The sequence below is a fragment of the Grampus griseus genome (genome assembly GCF_964374135.1).
Source record: "Grampus griseus genome assembly, chromosome: 21".
NCBI lineage: Eukaryota > Metazoa > Chordata > Mammalia > Artiodactyla > Delphinidae > Grampus > Grampus griseus.
This window is the reverse complement of record NC_139015.1, coordinates 4,225,004-4,241,252: the sequence shown is the minus strand read 5'-3', so window position 1 is coordinate 4,241,252 and position 16,249 is coordinate 4,225,004.

Genomic DNA, 16,249 nt, shown 5'->3' with positions numbered 1-16,249 from the left:
CAAACCACCATCATTTCTCATATGGTCTGTTGCAACCACCTGACTGATCTGATTCACCGTTGCAAATCATACTCTATATATTTTCCATCTGGAGCCTGTAGACACTCCTTTTTGGAAAAATCATATGATGTGACTCCTTCAAATCTTCCAGTGGCCTCTTTTGATGTGCAGAATATGATGTAAACTTTTCACAGTGGTCTGGGCGACTTCGTGTGATCTGCTGCTACAGATCTCCCTTCTCTATTTCCTGCTCTCTTTGATTTCTTCTTCTATCGCCTTTCCCTTGTTCATTCCACTGTAAACACCCTGAGTTCGTAGCTGTTCCTTACATCTACCGAATCAGCTCAGGCCACGGCGTCCTTGGACTGTTGTTCTGTCTACACTGTTTTCCCTCCAGATATGCCCATGACTCTTTACTTCCCTTCATTCAGATTTCTTATCAAATATCACCTCCTCTGAGAGTTCTTCCCAGGCAATCCTAAATAAAAGAGTGCTTTGTCATCACACTCGCTCTTACTAATCACTAACATATTACAAGTTTTCCTCAAATTTAACTCTTCTCATCAGTTCCCCTGACTGGATAGACAGTGACATGGAATAAATTCATGAGGGCCAGAGATACCTGGACAAGGCATGATGCATGAGTGATTCCCATTGGCCAGTGGAGGCAGCAGTGGCGAAAACCAGGATGGGATTGTATCACATCCTGCCCAGTAGGGTCCCTCAGAGTACAAAGCCAATTGCCCCAATTACCTAGCACCTGTGGAGGTCATGCCAGGAAAAGAAATGCAGACTTCCCAATGGAGGGAACTGCAATGTTTGCTCTTCTCTGCTTTTATTTAAAAAATGTCCAGAGCTTTGCTAACATAAGAACAACTTTCACTAGGATCAAGATGAAATGAAACAGAACTTTTTCCCCCAGTTATTTTTTTCCCCTCTGTAGTCTAGTTCATTCCACATCTATACGCACTGTAATTAGATGGGGCACAGTTTTCTGAATGTGAACTGGCCATAGTTAACCAGGGATATTATGGTGAAATGCTATATGATCTTTCCCCAATTTCATTTCTAGTCTGATACAGCATGTCTTAAAGACAGAAACTAAGTGTTTTTGAAGGTGGCACAGGTAAGGCCCAAATGATAACACACATTACTTTGATTAAAGGAAAAGGCCATGGCTCATTTTCTCATTAGATTATGTCAGTTGTAGCATCACTGAAAATCGATTGTATTTTCCCCCAAATAAAAATGGACTCTATATGATGATTTTCTTTTTTCTCTTTCCTTTTTTTTTTAGCGTTGAAGGGAAAGAGTGTGGGTTAGAAGTCTTGTTGTTAGTTTCCCTTTATAAAGTGACTCTTGATTAATTAGAATTTGTGTTCATTTATAAATACTTCATTCAAAATTTAATAAAGAAGCATTCAGCCTCGTCACTGAGGTGAATGGTGATTGTCTCATTGAAGCCTGAATTTCTACCTGCAACGATGCCTTTGGTGCCACTATTCAAAGAAGCATGTAATGAGAGTGAGTTTAGCTTTTATTCTCTTGTCCCTTTGTTGCATTGTCATGACAGCGTTTCACACACAACTGTTTTCTCTTTTTTTTTCACTCTTTACCACTGCATTAGCTGTATTATTGCTTAAATGACTTCTCCATTCATCTGCACAGTGATCTGCCTTGCGTTGAATTATTGCCACCACAGCACCTAAAAACGCGGTTTACTTTTAGTTACTGTAGATATATATTTTTCGTCATTTCTTTGCTTTCAGTGTGGGATGTTTAGGCAAAGTTCATAGCAACTGGAGTAGCTACCAGGAGTTCAAAAGACAGGGCATCATAAGTGCGCTGAGGGATGTTATGACATAGAAATAAATCTTTGAATGTTTTAATGTCCCCAAATTCACTCCTGCACTTTAGCATGTATTATAGTGCTTAATTTTCAAGCTTTTGTTGAAGTAACGTACATTTTTTCCTTCTCCATTCAATGCATTACATGCAGCAAACTGTGTGATGAAAGGAATATCGCCTGAGAAAGCAGATGATTCTGGGTTCTTTGTAGTGTCCTGGCTAAGGTACTGCCTTTCAGTACGTCCTTATTCATATCATTGTAACCCAGAGGGTCTCAGTTTTCTAGGCTTTAGAAGAGAGATTGAGAGTTTGAGCATTCTGTCCTTTTATGTAAATTTTTATACGTGATCCCTTCATGGTACGTCATTGTTCATGGAATGCCCTAACTCAATTTCTTAAAGGCCATTAAATTATTACTTCCTATATTGCCTTTTGTTTGCACACCATTACGTTCCTATCTTATTCAGAAGAAAAATATACTATGCACGCACACGCACACACACACACCCATAACTTCAAACTCTTATTCACACTCACATTAGGAATTCAGGATGGAGAAGCAGATGGGATATACACTAATGGTGCCTGACTGTTTGCTCACCTGACATATGATTTCACTCGATATCATCTGAGGAAATAGAGTTTGGAGAAGAAAGTAGTTATTTAAAAGAACGGAAATTCTATTGTATGTTCTTCCCTAGTTTTAAAATAATTTGTCCATTAAAACAGGATCCTTTGAAATATTTCTTGTTAAATATTTTCAGCTACTTCTCTGTTAAAATAATCTATCAAAATGTAATAGTGGCTGTCTCTCTTGATTGAAAGTGGATTGGCATCATAATGGTATACCCTTTTGATTCTCTTCCTTAACTGTCTTCATTCTAATTTCTCGAGTAATTGTTCCTGTGATAACAGAAACAAAAATGTCCTCAAGAGCAGGTACCTAATCGGGAGGGGCCCTGACAATTCCATTTATATGACAAAAGAGTTAAGAAAATCTACAGGCTAAGCTATTTTTTAAATAAAAAATAAAATTTTAAATAAATAAATTTTAAATAAAATGTTAAAATAAAAAATATTTCATTATGGTTAACACATCAGAAAATTGATGATATGGTCTGAATATTTTTAAAAGGTCATGAAAATTAAGACCATGCTTATCTAGTTTGACTCAAAATATATTCAAGACACTTTCTCTTCATATTAAGACTCAGATATTCAATATTTAATTAACGCATTTTTATAGAGCAATAAAATGAATATCATAAGAGATTATTTTCTTATGGCTGCATATCAAAGAAATAAGATATACTGCATCAGGAACACTGTCCCTTATAGCGACATTCAATAAATCTGGAGGTGATAGTAGATGCTTGACGCTGCTCAGTTTGGGCTAGAATTAGCAACACTTATCTGCCCTCTTCAGGTGGCATTAGGATCTTAGGGTTGAGACAGTCTTTTTAATTTTCAATAAAATAGTTGTTTATGAAAGGGATTCTGTGTTTTCCAAACTTCATGACACATTTTAATAGTACCATAAAAAGTCTGTCTCTGAAGGGTCCTGGTAGGTGTAGGGAAACAAAATCTCCTAATTTTCAATACTCCTCTAATGTATTAGGCCTTTCCAACTGGGTTTTAACAAGTTACATCATTTTGTGCTGAATTACTGTGAATTTTTTTAAATGCTCAATAAAAATAAATTACGTTAACATTCCATTGTAAACCAAAATTTTTGTATGCCAGCCGATTGTAAACCCGTAGCTGTCATGGGGGTGCAGGTGAGGGGTCATTTTCATCCCTGGGGGATATTTTGCGACGTCTGGGATATTTTCAGCTGTCACAACTAGGGAGAGTTGCCAGAATCGAATGGATAAAGGCCAGGGATGCGGCTGAAGCCTGCAATGTGCACGGCCCCATGAGACAAAGTGTTACCTGGCCCGAATGTCATTAGTGCCAAGGAACAGAGACCCTGCTCTAGATAAGTCATTGTACTCAGATGGAGAGGGTGATTGAAATATGTTGTTGGCCTTGTAAAACTTTGGAAGAAATCAGACTCCATGCAACCATTTTACATTTCTGACATCTGTGTTGCATGTGATTGGAGCTTCTCTTTCTTCTAAATATCTATTGTGTGTTTCAATGACTACTCTGGGCTCAGAGCCACTTGTTTCTACAGTAATTGTCACAGGCAAACCGCCAGATGGTTATACTGAGAAGGGCAGTATAGGAAAAAAAAAAAAAAAGAACTTCTATAATGTTTTCTTTCCCACGTTACTTTCTGTCTTTATAGGGTTAGTTGATCTAATATTTGAACTATGTCCTATCCTCCTTTGAATAGAAGAAATGATGATTCATTTATGCAAATGGCACACAGATATTGAGTGGACATGACTTAGGGGATTCTTTTAATTTACCTGCTAATTATCTGTCCCTACTATCGCTTTAATGCTGTTACTAAATGAGAGAAGGTATTCTTTTGCCATTAAATGAAAGTTTTGGTGGGTCCTGTAACTCTTCTGTTCACTTTTAGGGAGTCCTGAGGTCATTTTAAATCACAAAACACAATATTAAGTCAGCACTTAAAATATCCAGTCCTTTATAATATTCATAACTATGAATTTGATTTAAATCTCCACTGTGAGAATGGAACGGGCTTCAGACAGCTTGCCTGCTGCCTGGGAACAGGAGTGGCCAGCTACTTCTCTCCTTGCTTTTCATTTTCTCCCAAAGCCCACCAAGATGGAGTAGAGAGGGGGCGTGGCAAAGGGGTAGAGTTTTATACAAAGATTTTACTTAAAAACGGTACTGCTCTAAGATGAATTTCTGTTCTCTAAGTCTGGCAAATTGCTACAGCTGACTTTCACTAGATACTAGTTTAGTCTCAGCTTTCATGAGAGTGACAGGTGAACATTCCCAATCTGTGATCTGCCCTTCTGAGTAACTGGAGAAGCTTTTTCCTAATCCTAACCTAACTCAGCATTTTACAAAGGGAAAACAAAATTATATCATCTGTTCCTTTCCATTCTGAGGACAGGTCTGTAGAGAGATAGAGTTAACAGGAAGTGGGTGCTCAAAAACATGGCAGTGGTGTGTTGATAACGTCCTTTCAGATGCCTGGTAACCATGCTCCCTTCCCTAAAAAAGATTCGTTATTTCACGGTTCAGCCAGTGGTTCAGAACGATGATCTACTGGCCTTAACAGCTCTAATTTTCCATTTTGTAGCCCAGCCATTAATTCACTGTCTTGTAAAATTCTCCTAGTTTTGGCCCCATGATCGTGCCCAGTGATAGACTGAACTTCTATGGCATCTTCAATAAACTGCTTGTCATTTTGGGAAAAAAGTACAGTGTCTTTGGCGGTCCTCCACTTGGACTCTGTTCTGTCATAGGTTGTGGGTACCCTCCCCCTGAGTATTACTCCCTGTAGCATCCTGTTTTTTCAGGGCCCTCCTCCATGGAAAACTCTTTGCTTGAGTTTCATTATAACCCAGACTTGAGCACAAGTCACATGGACTCCAGGCTGCCTCTCCTCCTCCCATGTGACAGAATATCTGGTTCTGTTGTTTACCTTGACCTAAATGACTCACCTATCGTTCACCTTGATGAATTCTCCAGTGAAGGCTAAGTTTACTACCAAAGACTTTGCACATCTCTGTTTCTTTTCAACTTCCTGAGTGGGACTTAGGACAGGAGTCTGCCCCCCTTCCGAACTCCATGAATACAAACAACTTAAGTGTCGTTCAAGAGCGTCACCTCTCTCTAGGGTTCAGCAGGAAGCAGCACTTCCCGAACTGTCCGCTGGACACTTCCTGTCCATTTGGCAGGAAGTGTTGGGACTCACAGCACAGCAGCAACTCTGTCCAAAGGCATCTCTCTCACTCTCCATTCTAAGTTACTGATTAGCCTGTAGCTACTTTGAAAATCTGCCCCTTTGTAGGCTCAACCTTCACTTGCTTGACTGATATTTATTGTCAGCTGGAAACTGAGTCAAAACTTCTAAGTTACTAATTCTGATTCCCGGAAGAATTAAAATCATAATTTGCTCATGACCCCAAATTTCATAATATTTGGGAAAGTACGTAAGACCATGTCGATACCGTTTTACTCATGGGTCTTCCTAGTAATTAAAAATGTAAAGAGTGTACAAGTAACTCTGAGCCTGTTAGAAGCTTATTCACATCTTCCATGATGTTTTTGACCAAATAATGGCAATGTGATGGCTCCAATAAAACAATGAGCTGGAGAAAAATCTACATTTTTAACATTATGCTGCAGATGAAACAAAGGAGGGGTGGTTGTATGATTTCTGATGATTACTTACACACTTTGATATGGATGTATATAAAATACATAAAGTGTCATTGTTAACTTGGTTTTTGTTGCACTTTTCAATTTTGGTGTGGAGCATTAAGTAACTGGCGGTAAGACAAAGAAATCCATGGAAGCTATTTTGAACAGAAATCTTTTGGCAACGTCGAGCTACCTAGCGATATTGCTCAGACAATACACAGCTTGTTCTGTTCATATTTATCCTGTTGATCTGGAAGATAAAACTGATACTTCACTGCAGGTGCTGCACTAGCGGGAATGAGACATTGTGTTTATAGGACCTATGATCTCTTCTGCAGAGAAAACTAATTCATAAATATGGAAAAGGGCATCACGAGAAACAGCCACCCCAGAGTCTGCAGGAATAGTGTGAGGGTTACTGAAAGGGTGGGAAGCAAGGCGAGAGCAACTCAAACAACTGAACCAAAAGGAAAATCTCTTCTCCCTGGATTATTCTGGAGAATGTGAAATGGTGAAAATATGTCTGATAAATCTTCACATGGCTTGAGGGACAGTTATGTTTATTTTTTTAAAAATAGGCCTTTTTTCCTGCCCTGCGTGCATAAATCATGACTAATTTTTTTTTTTTTATTTTTTACTTGGAATGATTTTACGGCTACAGCCTATTTTGCATTTAGCACTTAGAGACAACACTTGCAGGCGGGCTATTGTGATCTTGTATTTTAGTTTTGTCTTTTTCTTAATTTCATAGAATATGACAATGATATAGGGAAAATATTTTGGATTTTCCTGTATGGTCACCAGTTTCTTTGTTTACCTTTGTTTCTCACATCCCAGCCTCTTTTTCAGATTGTTGCCCTTCTCTCTGAAGTTAGGTCTTTATGGGCTCCTTCAGTACAATTGTGTTTGTGGTGGTTAAAAAAAAAAAAAAATCAATTTTGTTCCTCTGAAAGTGCATTTGTTTATTTTCAGTCTTGAATAATTGCTTTGCTGGATGAAAATCCTACTGGATTTTAATTTGCATGAACTAGGGTTTATTTAGAGATACTCTCTTGTAGAGAGGATTTGTTTCTTGCTTGACCTGAGGACGAGGTTTTATCGACCCTCAGCCATTCTGACCTCCTTTGAGAGACCTGGTTATTGTGAGACCTGGTTATTGTGAGACCTCAGTGTCTGTTCCCTGAATGTCAGCATAACTGATCTCTTCCACTCTAGGGAGAGAATTACTGTGGTTTTCCCAAAGAGTATTTCTCAAAGGAGTATTTTCAAATTTTATTTGATCTAGTTTTTGAGATATATTTAGAAGCATTTGTGGTATCCTCTGAAAGATCTTCTAAATTGTAAAAAAAAAAAAAAAAAAAGATCAGCTTACTAAAAATAACTCTGATAATTTTGCTAAAGTTTTTGAAGATTGTCAAAACTCTTTTTTTTTCCTGCCTCCTTTGTACAAGGTTTAGGTGGTGAACTTGTTAAATGGTAGAATGAGATGTATTCAAATTCTGTGCTTAAAGCATACTGGATTAATGAATCAAAATGTGCAACAAATATTACTCTCCTGATTGTTGTTTAATAATATCTCAAATGACTAAGCTGATGTAATAAGGCATAACTTACTGATGCTCAGTGGAGGAAGCAAGGGTGGAATTGATATCTGACACAGAAACTATATGTTTGTTATTTAGCAGTAGAATGGATCAGTTTCCCACTCACAGTTTAATTCTCAAATCACAAATTCATAATCACTGTTTTGTTCTGATTTTAATTATTCCATCCAGATTTTTTTATGTAAGTAAACTCTGACAGATGGTTACATAATGCACCTCTCATTATATCTGGTTTGTCTAAAATAAAATCAGTTTATAGTTAGGATATACGTCGTCACAACATTGGATTTCATATTTGTGCAGTATCAATGGAGCACCGCCTGTAAACCGTTCTTGCTTAGATGACACAAAATTATGACTCAGCAAAGCCAAACGTGTTATGAGGTGGCTCTTTTGGCAAGATTTCTAGCGATCCCAGTACCTTTGTAAAGAGAAATTCACATTTGTCTAGAAAGGTATCATAATATGTGGAAAACAATGAATATTTAATTTAAAATTAATATTTCTAAGTATGCTTTAAAAATCTGATGCAGAAAGTAAACTTATAAATAATGCATATTAATAGTCATATCTACATATCTATGTATGTTTTATTTTTCTTTATGCTATTTATTTTGGCTGTCTTGGTCAGAAATATAAAAACTATAAATGTCATAAAAGACCTAGCACCATCTTACATCTTAGAAGGAAAGGGAAATAACTTCTATCTCTCACAGAAAAACCTATCAAAATGATCCAGTTCTACAGCATTTTTCAAAAACAATATTAAAATATATTGCCCACAATCGTTAAAGGTAAATAACACAATCTCTTTAAAATGTTAAAATATTAGTAACCTCCTTCATATACAGTAAGGGAGGTAAACATTAGATTTCAAGCTGAAAACGTTATTTGGAAATGCTGAAATTTTGTTTGTCTTGAGAGATGTGTATTCACCAGTCCACCAACATAGAGAATTTCTTCAGTTTTCAGTCATTTTGGTGCTTTGTGATAATAAATTGACATGAAGCAGATTACTTTTAAAATAATTGTCTATAGTAAGGAAAGATATTTCAGAGTCTTTTGAAGAAGTCGTTGCTATCCAATAATCTGGCTTTTTGTTTTTTCTCACTTTTAAATCTAGCCCTTTGAAATTCATCAGCAATAATTAATGATCATTGAGGAGAATTTAAAGTACTAGGGATTGGGTGGAAAACAAAAAATTTAGTTTTTCTACGTATTCCACACACTGTGAACTTGATAATGTCAGGATTTTCTCTTTTTAAATTTTTTGCTGCTATATTTATAGCACCTATAAGAGTGGCCAACATGCAGTGAACTTAGTATTTGCTCCCTGCGTGAATAGTTGAGTCAAAGAATATCAAATCTGGGTATCGCTCTCTGGTTACCAGTTAGCTCAAAACTATAATTCTTTCTTTGTTTCTCATGGTTTTATCTTAATCCTTTGAAACATCTAACTTTAAGAGTATGCTTTGAGTAGCATCTTAGTTGATTTCATTTTAAACTGCACACTATGTAAAAACATGACTCAAAGCCCTTAAAGAATTAATCCTTTAAGATATATATATATGTGTATATATACGTGTGTGTGTGTATATATATATTTGCATATATTGAGAATATCAGTCAGAGGCAGACTTTTAAGCCACCAAATGAAAGCTCTTAATACCTGTCCTAATATCCCAAAGGCTGAACACCAGGATTTAACTTTTGATATATTTATAGCATCTCTCTCCCCTTCCCCGCTACATAAAGAGAAATGAAAACATGTTGGTTATATAGTCTTTATATTGCAGTTTCTCAGTGACATTGATAACAGTCTTGAAGAGAAAATGTAATTACCGAGAAGGCATGCCTTGAGCCATCACTATCTTGTCTTTTTTGTGGAGAAGTTTAGGAAGTTATCTGATGCACGATAGGATCTGTTGCCAACCTGGGAAGGTGATAGCAAAGTTCCCTCTAAATGACGTCCATGATGTGATTCATCCTCTTTCATTTTTGATCTCGTTATAATTAGCAGTTGCAAGAAGTTTTGGGTCTACATGTTTAACCAAGTCAGTTAAGTTACTTCCTAACCTCTGTAAGTAGCCCATCTTAAGCTAGTTTTCAGGACTCTGAAAATACCAACCATGAAGTTTTACCGAGACAAGCCATCATGTTGAATAATATATAAATGTGACCTTTGATATATATGTGCAAATAAGCACTGGGCTAAAATACGTTCTTGCATTTAAAAATGAAGCAGAATTCTTGAATACAAGTGGAAATGGGCACAGAGTCTGCCCATAGCTACAACCGGAGGCATGGTTCTATTCCATGTGAGTCAGGAAACCTGATTTCCCCACGCTCTGTGCTATTCATCAAGGTAGGCAGGAAAAGCCTTTTGGGATATTATGCATTTGTAGTGGAGAAAATATAACATGCTGCTGAATTTTGTCCTTGTAGGAGAGGAAGCAGTGAGGTTAGCTCGAATGATATATTGTCATCACTGGAGCACCAGAAGTGAGGTGGGCAAGACGGTGTATATTTTCCAGAGTCTACAGAAGTTTTTCAGTTGTCTGAGGTATTTTTTAATAAATACCAGATGAGTATGCAGTATACATGTGAGATACTGATAATTACTATTATCATGAGCATTATTCTGTAACATGTTTGTTCTCCCCCCATATGCTAGACCTTGTGGTAGAGGCTTTAAAATATTATATTGATTTAATCCTCATTACAAATCTGTAGATTTGGTGTGAATGTCGATAGCTTACACGTGAGGAGAATGAAGTGGAAGCAGGTAAAATATGATTCCATGGAATCTACATTCATATAAAAGGAAACAAATTCTTCTAAAAAGAAATGTGTAATTAAAGGCAACTTTGAATTGAAAGGAGTAGAAAAAACCATCAAGACTCCCAATGGATTAAAAATGTATTAACTATGTATGAAAATTGAAAAATATATTATCTAAGTATTTTTGCTTCCTAAGTCTATTAAGGTATGCCAGGGCATGAGTGACCCCGTGTGTGTGTGTGTGTGTGTGTGTGTGTGTGTGTGTGTGTGTGTACAGGCTTCTAAAAATATCCTGCTACACTGTTTCCCCATCACTAGGCATACTTTAAAATGGTTTAGAAACACCATTTAACAGCAAAGATTTCAACTGTATCTCCAAAGCTGACACGCCACTGCATCATAAGGGAGCCACCAAGGCCATTTAAACTATACTGTAGGTGCATTTACGGTGGAGGGCATATGGAATGTAAAGCCTTCAAAGTTCAATATATTCAGCACAGTTGGTCCTGTTCCTTGTGAACTGTTAATCATTTCAACCAGTACTGCAAATTATCAGCGTCTTCATTTGCTGAGTGTAATAGGCTTATAGCCTGAAACAGTAAAGTCATGGTAGATTGTCTGTTGGTTGGTGAAGCTCTACAAATTCAGCCTGAGCCTGTGGTTGTATGCCCTACTTTTTCTCAAGGTTCTCTACACATGCCCTTCCTGTCTTGTCTTGTCAGGAATTTTAGCCACATTTATAATTTTTTATAAAATCATCTATATGGTTTAGACTAATTTTCCACTGCAGTATAATTCACTTTAATTTTCCATCATGGATATAATTAGCAGCTAAAACATTTGTATTCATAATGTGGAGAAAACATTAGCCTTGTTTTTAATACTACTTTGATTTTTTTTTTTGGTAGGAAAAAAACTAAGATTTGGAAAGGGTTCATATTTGCAGTGTAAAAACAGAAATGTGAACAAAGTCATATTTAATAGAGATTACTACTTTCTACCAATGGTCATACTCAACTTCTTTCTTCACTGGGAAGGGAGAGTTCATTCCAATTGACCTCTTTTCTGACTGATTTCAGTTGAAGTCATACTATTAAAAAACAAAACCCCAAACATTAAAAGGGCACTGAATAGAGGATTTCATTTCTCCGAATTCTACAATTGTATTATCAATTCCACAATGTCACATATTCTGTTTAGAACGCTTGTTGCTCTTCTTTTCTGTTTTATTAAAACGTTTGAGGTATAATAATCCAGATAGGAAGCTGTCACTCTAAAATCGTTTTCCAAGTGTTGTACACGCTTGTGGAAAAAATTTGGTGATTATGCTGCTTCATTTCATTTTATTTCCAACATTTGTGATCTTTTATGCAGAAGATTGAAAAGGACTAAATTTAATTTGTAGCAGTTACCATTTGTTATCTGCAAATATTGGTAGACTAAATAAAGCATGATTCTGCGGGTAAGGGTTATTGAACCCATTTTAGGAAGAATTTCATAAAATTAACCCACTCTGCAGTTGAACCTATGTTACAGGAAATAGAATCTCTGTTTCATGTATTTCTAAACTTAGAGTGAATTTAGGCTGTGCTCCTCTCTCTATATGGGCCCAACTCATCGCTTTAAAACTTTTCAAATCAAGGGCATTGGCGTCAGCAATGAACTGAGCTCCTCTAAGATTTTCTAGTTGTTATTATCTGAAATACTGTGCTGGCACGTCTACTACGCTTTAGATAATTTGCTCAGATTTTTGTTTCAGTTTTGGTGATTGTTGAGGTTTTTGCTTTACCACTTGCAAATGAATACAGTGTTGGGGATTCCATGTATTTTAACCACAGACACAAAATGCCCTTAAACTCTCCATTAACCCTGAAACTCAGTCACCAGTTTGATTTTCCGCCTACCTCTGGGAACCCAGAAGAGCTTAATCCATTAGATTGTCATATTAACAATAAATAACTAAATGTTGTTTTAGTACTTGCTATAATAAAGTGATTTGGGCTTACTGAATTAAATCATTCAAGCCTAATTAAAATAGTAGTAAAATTCCATTTAGCTGTATACAGTTTTAGGGAATTTTTTGAGAAAAAAATAATGCATTTAGTACACCTCATAAAGGAGATGATGATTTTCTTCTGAGTAAGCTAAGACCAGCTTAGAATATTCTACATATTATATTAATTTCTAAACACATCTTCTTTCATGTACTTTATATTACATATTATATTTTCTCATTTTTAAACATTTTAAAATTTTATTTCTTATGCAGCAGGTTCTTACTAGTTATCTATTTTATACATATTACTGTATATATGTCAATCCCAATCATCCCACCACCATCCCCCCCCCCCGGCCACTTTCTCCCATTGATGTCCATGCGTTTCTTCTCTACATGTGTCATTATTTCTGCCCTGCAAACCGGTTCATCTGTACCATTTTTCTAGGTTCCACATATAGGAGTTAATATGCAATATTTGTTTTTCTCTTTCTGACTTAACTTCACTCTGATGACAGACTCTAGATTCATCCACGTCTCTACAAATGACCCAAATTCGTTCCTTTATGTGGCTGAGTAGTATTCCATTGTATATATGTACCACATCATCTCTATCCATTCATCTGATGATGGGCATTTAGGTTGCTTCCATGACCTGGCTGTTGTAAATAGTGCTTCAGTGAACATTGAGGTGCACGTGTCTTTTTGAATTACGGGTTTCTCTGGGTATATGACCAGCAGTGGGATTGCTGGGTCTTATTGTAATTCTATTTTCAGTCTTTTAAGGAAGCTCCATACTGTTCTCCATAGTGGCCGTATCAATTTACATTCCCACCAACAGTGCAAGAGGGTTCCCTTTTCTCCACACCCTCTCCAGCATTTGTCATTTGTAGATTTTCTGATGATGCCTGTTCTAACTGGTGTGAGGTGATACCTCATTGTAGTTTTGATTTGCATTTCTCTAATAATCAGTAATGTTCAGCAGCTTTTCATGAGCTTCTTGGCCATCTGTATGTCTTCTTTGAAGAAATGTCTATCTAGGTCTTCTGCCCATTTTTTGATTATGTTGTTTCATTGATATTGAGCTGCTTGAGCTGTTTACATATTTTGCAGACTAATCCTTTGTCCGTTGATTCGCTTGCAAATATTTTCTCCCACTCTGAGCGTTGTCTTTTTGTCTTGTTATAGTTTCCTTTGATTTGCAAAAGTTTTTAAGTTTCATTAGGTCCCGTATGTTTATTTTATTATTTTTTCGTAATATCTTTATTGGAGTACAATTGCTTTACAATGGTGTGTTACTTTCTGCTTTATAACAAAGTGAATCAGCTATACATATACATATATCCCCAAATCTCCTCCCTCTTGTGTCTCCCTCCCACCCTCCCTATCCCACCCCTCTAGGTGGTCACAAAACACCAGCTGATCTCCCTATGTTATGCAGCTGCTTCCCATGAGCTATCTGTTTTACATTTGGTAGTGTATATATGTCCATGCCACTCTCTCACTTCGTCCCAGCTTACACTTCCCCATCCCCATGTCCTCAAGTCCATTCTCTACATCTGTGTCTTTATTCCTGTCCTGCCCCTAGGTTCTTCAGAACCTTTTTTTTTTTTTAGATTCGATATATATGTGTTAGCATACAGTATTTGTTTTACTCTTTCTGACTTACTTCACTCTGTAAGACAGACTCTAGGTCTACCCACCTCACTACAAATAACTCAATTTTGTTTCTTTTTATGACTGAATAATATTCCATCGTATACATGTGCCACATCTTTAACTATTCATCTGTCGATGGACACTTAGGTTGCTTCCATGTCCTGGCTATGGTAAATAGAGATGCAGTGTACATTGTGGTACATGACTCTTTTTGAATTATGGTTTTCTCAGGGTATATGCCCAGTAGTAGGATTGCTGGGTCGTATGGTAGTTCTATTTTTAGTTTTTTGAGTAACCTCCATACTGTTCTCCATAGTGGCTGTATCAATTTACATTCCCACCAACAGTATAAGAGGGTTCCCTTTTCTCCACACCCTCTCCAGCATTTATTCTTTGTAGATTTTCTGATGATGGCCATTCTGACCGGTATGAGGTGATGCCTCACTGTAGTTTTGATTTGCATTTCTCTAATGGTTAGTGATGTTGAGCATCCTTTCATGTATTTGTTTACAATTTGTATATCTTCTTGGGAGAAATGTCTATTTAGGTCTTCTGCTCATTTTTGGATTGGATTGTTTGATTTTTTGATATTGAGGTGCATGAGCTGCTTATAAGTTTTGGACATTAATCTTTTGTCAGTTGCTTCATTTGCAAATATTTTCTCCCATTCTGAGGGTTGTCTTTTTGTCTTGTTTATGGCTTCCTTTGCTGTGCAAAAGCTTTTAAGTTTCATTAGGTCCCATTTGTTTATTTTTCTTTTTATTTCCATTTCTCTAGGAGGTGGGTCAAAAAGGATCTTGCTGTGATTTATGTCATAGAGTGTTCTGCCTATGTTTTCCTCTAAGAGTTTTATAGTGTCTGGCCTTACATTTAAGTCTTTAATCCATTTTGGGTTTATTTTTGTGTATGGTGTTAGGGAGTGTTCTAATTTCATTCTTTTACATGTAGCTGTCCAGTTTGTCCAGCACCACTTATTGAAGAGACTGTCTTTTCTCCATTATATATCATTGGCTCCTTTGTCATAGATTAGTTGACCACAAGTGTGTGGGTTTATCTCTGGGCTTTCTATAATGTTCCACTGATCTATATTTCTGTTTTTGTGCCAGTACCATACTGTCTTGATTACTGTAGCTTTGTAGTATAGTCTGAAGTCAGGGTGTGTGATTCCTCCAACTCTGTTTTATTCACTCAAGACTAATTTGACTAATTGGAGTCTTTTGTGTCTCCATAAAGATTTTAAGAGTTTTTGTTCTAGTTCTTAAAAAAAAAAAATGCCACTGGTGATTTGATAGTGATTGCATTGAATCGGTAGATTGCTTTGGGTAGTATAGTCATTTTCACAATACTGATTCTTCCAGTCCTTGAACATGGTATATCTCTCCATCTGTTTGTGTCATCTTTGATTTCTTTCACCAGTGTCTTATAGTTTTCTGGGTACAGGTCTTTTACCTCCTTAAGTAGGTTTATTCCCAGGTATTTTTGTTGTTGCTGTTGCAGTGGTAAATGGGAGTGTTTCCTTAATTTCTCTTTCAGATTTTTCATCATTAGTGAATAGGAATACAAGAGATTTGTGTGTATTTATTTTATATCCTGCAACTTTACCATATTAATTGATTAGCTCTAGTAGTTTTCTGGTGGCATCTTTAGGATTATCTATGTATAGTATCATGTCATCTGCAAATAGTGACAGTTTTACTTCTTCTTTTCCAATTTGCATTCCTTTTATTTCATTTTCTTCTCTGATTGCCATGGCTAGGACTTCCAAAACTATGTTGAATAATAGTGGTGAGAGTGGACAACATTGTCTTGTTCCTGATCTTAGAGGAAATGCTTTCAGTTTTTCACTGTTGAGAATGATATTTGCTGTGGGTTTGTCATATATGGCCTTTATTATGTTGAGTTAGTTTCCCTCTATGTCCACTTTCTGGAGAGTTTTTATCATAAATCAGTGTTGAATTTTGTCAAAAGCTTTTTATGCATCTATTGAGATGATCATACAGCTTTTAATCTTTCAATTTGTTAATATGGTATATCACATTAATTGATTTGCATATATTGAAGAATCCTTGAA